At 29.1% G+C, this 6,704-nt stretch overlaps 1 non-coding gene across 1 annotated transcript; it reads right to left on the reverse strand.

The window, feature by feature from the left end:
• Nucleotides 1-6,361: 6,361 nt before the first annotated feature.
• Nucleotides 6,362-6,435, reverse strand: TRNAT-AGU (transfer RNA threonine (anticodon AGU)). The gene has a single exon. It is a non-coding gene; the product is annotated as a tRNA-Thr (tRNA).
• Between the last annotated feature and the right edge of the window lie 269 nt (nucleotides 6,436-6,704).

A 6,704-nucleotide genomic window follows, 5' to 3' on the forward strand; every position in this document is an offset into this window, starting at 1 on the left:
GTTTTGATTGATGTGTTTCTGTATTTTGGATTTTGTAGTTCTATGTACCTACTTTTCCATGAAATGTGTTAATTGTGATTTGTGTGCTTTGTTGTGCGACGTTTTTTTCTGGTTTTATGCTTTAATGATTCTTAAATGCAAATGCAAATATTGTTTTAGCAAATAAATTTTATAAGTTGTAATTTTTTGAATATTCCCTTTGTGATGATCCGTTATAACATGGTATTTCCCCCCTTGACTGCCAAATACGCCACTTTAAACTAAATCCTGTCGATATTCAAGTTATAACGAGTTACATAACTGATTACAGTTCATGTTTTGTTAGTGACATAGTTTAAGTACTATAAACAACTAACTTATTCCCTTTACGCCAAGGCTAGAGTTACTCGTGTGACAAGGTAGTGTTAATCGTGTGAGAACTACCACCAAACACAATATTATTCTAAAACTCCATTAACGTAGGTTTAAAAAAAAAAATTAATAAAAAAGGCTTGTTTTATACAAATTATTTTCTAGAGCAGATAACCACTTTTGACGTTTGCCACCCCAGTTTACTCTATGCCAATAAAGTAATGTGTCCCATATAAAAGATAATATTAAAATTTTTGATACTTTCCGTTACTTTCGATTTCATCTATATAAATAAATGTAAATATTTTCCTACTTCCATAGTGTTCTGGTTATCGCGTTCGTCTACAATGCTTGGGGTCTTGGGTTTGAAATAAATTAAGTGTTTTTTCACTCGAATATGTATTTAATATTACCCTAGAGTGACCTCTGATCACCTTGCCTTCATAAAATAAACGATCAACTTAACATTGCTTCTAATATAGCAAAATAATATAAATAAAACTTTATAATAGCAGTTGAAAAGTTGGCAAATTCATGTCCTAACAAATATCGTTTAATTTTTAATATAAAAACTAAACACTTGAATAAAACCACTTTTTGAGTTTATTAATAAAAACGTGACTAGTTTCAAGAACCCCATATGTTCACATTAACACGAGAAAATACAAATCATATATCGCTCACTCCTTTCAAGAACGTCATAAATCAAAAATCGTCAATTTTAAGTTCTGCATACTTTCGGAATGCCCAGAAAATGTACTATATCCCAGCAAAAGCGGCATATTTTCAACTTAACATTTACCCGCTACAGGGCAGAAAGTGTTGTTTTTGTATTTTGAAGAAAATGTATTGTTTAACTATTTTTTGAAATATACTAAATATTTTTCAAGTACAGAAAAAACCTTCAGGTTTTACCTAAAAAGATCTGTTGCACAGTAAAAAGTTCAATAAGTGGCTTGATATTTATTTTTAATACATTGTATTATATTTTTAAACTTTAAAAACATTCTCCTGAAAAATCAAGTTTTTTGATTTATGACGTTCTTGAAAGGAGTGGGCGATATAATATAATATTTTTTTACTCTTATATTTCTTTGATGTCAACCTGTATTCGAATGTAAAAAATTAGAATGATCACATCGTTTTCATGCAAAAACAGTCAAGGTGACACAACGTTGATACGATGCAGTGCCTTAAGCATCTTGGGTGTTGATAAGGGTTGAAAGAATAGGCAAATATTAAGAACAACCAAATACATAAATATTACAGTGTTTTTATAAGCAAGAACCCAAGAAATGTAATATACCAAAGGGATATGTATCTCCATCTCCCTGGCTATTCGGTACCATGTCGCGCTAGGAGAATAGGAATTTATATAAATTTTTAATATTTTCCTTACCTTTTTTGAGACAGAAAACGCCCCAGAAACCTGACAGAGCCTATACGTATTACGTATCTTATCTCTGAAATTTATTTATTCATTTTGTATATATTTATTTACAATATTCGTCTGACAATATTGTAGTTTTTTAAATTTTTATAATAAATTACATCTATAAATTCGATAGGTAATTCGTGGTTGCACTAATCCTTTTGTAATATTATCGTTAACTTAGCGAATATTAATATTTTTTTATACTTTGCACGTGTTTTGATTCATGATATATTTAAATTGTAATTTGTATTTACAATGTTAGCGAAAAAATTTACATTTTATAATAACATTTTTATAAATTATCCACTTCTGAACAAATGTTTTATCTTTCTAAGGTTCTATTTTATATGTAAGACATTTTTATACAAATAATAGTAAATTTAAAAAGTCTACACTTTTATTTAAAAAATTTGGTAGTTCTCTAAAAAAAAAAAACTCTCTTAAAAGTATAATTTCATAAATCTAGTTTTTTTAAATACCCTCATATATCGTACTCATACTCATGTAGTGAAACTCATTATAATTTTTGTTTACATAACGCTCACTCCTTTCAAGAACGTCATAAATCAAAAATCGTAAATTTTCAGGTGTGCATGTTTTCGAAATGCCCAGAAAATGTACTATATCCCAGCAAAAGAGACATATTTTTTACTTAATATTTACCCGCTACAGGGCAGAAAGTGTTGATTTGCATTTTAAAGAAAATGTAGTGCTTAAGTAATTTTTTAAAAATAAACTGAATATTTTTCAAATGGAAAAAAAAAACAGTTAGGTTTTACATAAAAAGATCTGTTGCAAAGTAAAAAGTTCAATAAGTGGCTAAATATTTATTTTTAATATATTTTATTATATTTTAAAACTTTTAAAACGTTCTCCTGAAAAATCAAGTTTTTTGATTTATGACGTTCTTGAAAGGAGTGAGCGATATTTTGTATATGCTTTTATTTCCACACACAAACGTGCAAGAGCTATCTGCATATTAATTCCAAAAAGCTATATAAAGTAAAATTCTAGATCTGTATTACTAGTTGGTTTTTGGTGGGTTAAAATAATTTTTTTCTTAGCTAATATACAATTCACTTGGTACAATAAGTTCATTTAATAAATGAATAAGCTTTCATTGAGATTTTTTTCTAGCTAAAAGATCTAAAAGGAAAGAAAAGTTATGATCTCTAAAAATACCCTATCATTTTTATTTTCATCAATCTTTTATACAAAAAAAGAGATATTATAAAATAAGACATTTATAAAAAACAGACAAAAAAAAAGGATTCGTTATAAATATTTTATTATGAAGCATGATAACAGTTATTTTTTGGCAATTTAATATGTACTGTCCTAAAATTGAACGCCTTAGGAAAAAAAGACGATTCTAAAAATATAAAACCCTCCACTCACTTCGCAAAATTTAATTTAATCCGTCTTCGCCATTGAAAAAACTGATACAAGCCAATGTCAATATCAAATGTAAATTTCTTTGTGTACAAAATCGGCACACAAAATTGTATTTTTCCGCGAACGTAAGAAAAATTCTGTCGATTTTATCCAAAAATTCCACATTCAACTTACCTTTTGGGAAGTTTATCGCTTTGTGAGTATAGAATACGCCAAGTATATTCACGCTTACTCGTATTTATTTTAAAGGCCTATCAAAATGGTATAGAAAAATAAAATGTGCCACTCAATTAGGTACTTCTTTACAACATTTTGAGTGTGTCCAAACACTTGTTCACAAAATCTGGATTATCTCCAATTACAGGAGTTATTTTCATATTATTTTTTGACTCTCATCAAAGATGAAGAAGAATATGGAAGTCTGGGCATTTACGGGGCTTACGACCGTCATAGGCTGGTTTAAGTGATCACTTTACACACGTGTAACATTCACCAATTCTACCCATTATTTGACAACCACACTACTCAAATTCTTGGAAGTTATATACATATATGAACCAATTTAGAAACCTTGTTCATGAATCACTAGAACTTCACTAGAGACATCTATTGGTGAGATGAAAGATATTTAGGTACTTCTTCATCTTTCTTCTTACAGATCCGATGATCTGTCTGTTTGATTCGTCTCTTGTGACGTGGACTGCCAGCTATCACGCCATCGCTTTGGAGGTCTTCCAGGTGGTCTTCTTCTGTCATGAGTTCTCTTGAAGAGCAATTTGGTTTGTTAAATGTATTTTAAAACAATGTGGAGTGTGTAGTGATTTAAATATTTTAAATTGAAATTTAAAAAAATATATTGTATAATATATCATATATAATATATTATATATAATATATTACAAAATATAATATATCCGGAAAATTTTGATTGGTAATTTTTGACACTAGAAAAAAATCTATGCATGTATTTGTAGGTACCTACTGTCAGAACTAGATCGAAGTATCGTGTTTTTTTATTATTCAATTTTTGATATTTCTATTGTATTCATACCAATTAACTATTATTTACGGTATCAGACATTGGATTATTCTTCAAGATAAGATTATAGATATCTCAATTGAGTTATTATTTTGGCCTTCTACGTAAATTGATTCGGAAAGAATCACTCATGTCCAATTGAAGAAAGCTATATTTGCCACATATTTTCATCTGTCGACAAATAAAAGAAATAGTGCATATTTACGACTTTCAAAATAAGATAGTTCACAGTGATATACTGTACTTAAGTGATAAACTAAACTGTACATACAATTTGATGATATGCCTGGATAGAAAGATTATAAGACCAATCACGACAGTTCAAGTGATGGTGTAAAAATTAATTGTTAAGAAAGAAAGAAAATTAGAATCGGTAGAAACCATGTTAGTAAGTCTTAATTTAAATGTTTAATTTACTCACACGAATAAGCGTAGGTACATAATCTAATATGTTATAATTTTTTTCCATCCAACATTTTAAGAGGTTTTTTTTATTCATTTTAAAATTAACATATTAAATTTTACTAGAGTTCACAACGGTAAATTATTTTCTAAGCTTTCTAACGCGATCTTTGTTTGAATTTAAAGGGAAATGAAATTTCTTTTGTCGTCTACCTGTAAATGCGCCTAATTAATGCCTTTGCATTTCATTGTGGGAAAGCGCATTGGAGCAAGATGGAAGGAAGATGCAATGAATGGCGCCGTAGGTATCAGTATACTGCAAATTCCTACTGCAGGTTTGAGACTGCACTTCATGAATAGCGCACTAAATTAGCCGCTTCCATAATAGATTCAAGCTTTCTCTACTGCGGTTTTTACATCCATTGCCCCTGAGTATGTTAATTGTTGAATATAGAAAAAAACGCGTTCCTCCATTTTTTATTTTCATCACAAAATTTTGTGATTCTATTAAAAAAAATCAAGATCAATAAATATTATTTATTGATTTGGGGTTTAATTTGTAGAACTCCTTTTAAAAGAATAAATATTAACCGAAAACTCTTCTTTTTAGTATTTTTTTTCCATTAAAATCTAATTTTAGCAAATTGTTTTATAGAACAAGATAAAATATAAATTGAGGTTGTGCCATACCCACTAATGTAAAGGGCATCGTATCTAATCAATGCGGTGTTAACGTGACAGTCATTTTAAAAAGAATATAAATGTCATTGTATCCAAGTTTACATTAATTCATGTCAATCACAGAAATTTAAAAATACTAAAAATATTGTAAAATATAATTGAGTTTCAAAATTGAACCCGGGACCTCATGCACATTAGGCTAACTACACTATTAAGGTGGACTGAAATAATTCTCTTGAAAAAAGGTACTTAAAATAATACTTTCCTGAATTGAATCGGCAACCACTTCGTGGTTTTATGCATCTTTAAAAAAAAATGCGTCGTTAATACCACTTTGTATAACAATGTCTTAAGATCTATTTTTATCAAACACCATCTTTGTTAGTGACATTGAATGTACCGAAAAACGTGTCAATAGATTTTAAGAGATACATAGTTGCTTTTACCTAGTAAAATTTACATACAAAATAAAATTTTAAATTTACATACAAAATAATGCGATAAATACTGTAAATTGTGTTTGACACAAAAACAATAAATTTGAAATGTAATTACTCTAACAATCGTTTATGTTCGTAAGATAACAGATTTTAAATATCGTTTTTATTATCAGAATTGTTATGAAATACATAGATATCTAACAGAAAACTTATAAATTAAACATGCTGATTTTTCACACATCGAATTTCAAAATTCATAATAACTACTACTACTACTACTACCATCACGCCGTTTCCCCGCAGGGGTAGGCAGAGAGGATAGAACGCCACACTCTTCTGTCCTGACATACACTCCTCGCCTCCTTCATATCCATACATCTAGTCATACATGCCCTCCGATTGCGCAGACTTTTGACACCGCCAAAATAATATTAACTTATGCTCTTTACATAATAATAAGTAAAGAGCATAAATTTGCAATCGAAAATTATGACCTTAAATTTCTCTCTCGATATATTTGAATGTTTTATTTTATTTTAGAAAATGAATTAGATGTAAAAAAAATTGTAAATAAATAAAAATAAAACAAAAATGAATGAAGCAGTCAACACTTTCTGCAGGCCCCGACGAGATTCGAACTCGTGATCTCCTGTTTACTAGACAGGCGCTTTAACCAACTAAGCCACGGCGCCGATGACACCGAGCGAGAACAAAAATAAACTGTAACAAAATGTATGTTTTCTGTACTATTATTACACGTGTATATTTTTGGTTATTAACGTCATTGATAGATAATACACCAAGATTATTCAATTTCGTTTATAAAATGGCATTTGTGGAATGATTTCACTAAAATGTGATTTTATTTTTAACGGAATCTCTTTATAATCTTTTTTTGTTTTTGATGCGTACGTTGGAGGTCAATTATAGGATGTTTAAATGTAAAAAGTGGAGTCTTATC

The sequence above is a fragment of the Brachycentrus maculatus genome, unplaced genomic scaffold, assembly GCF_059751285.1.
Source record: "Brachycentrus maculatus isolate JH-2025_06_01 unplaced genomic scaffold, ASM5975128v1 h1tg000057l, whole genome shotgun sequence".
Classification (NCBI taxonomy): domain Eukaryota; kingdom Metazoa; phylum Arthropoda; class Insecta; order Trichoptera; family Brachycentridae; genus Brachycentrus; species Brachycentrus maculatus.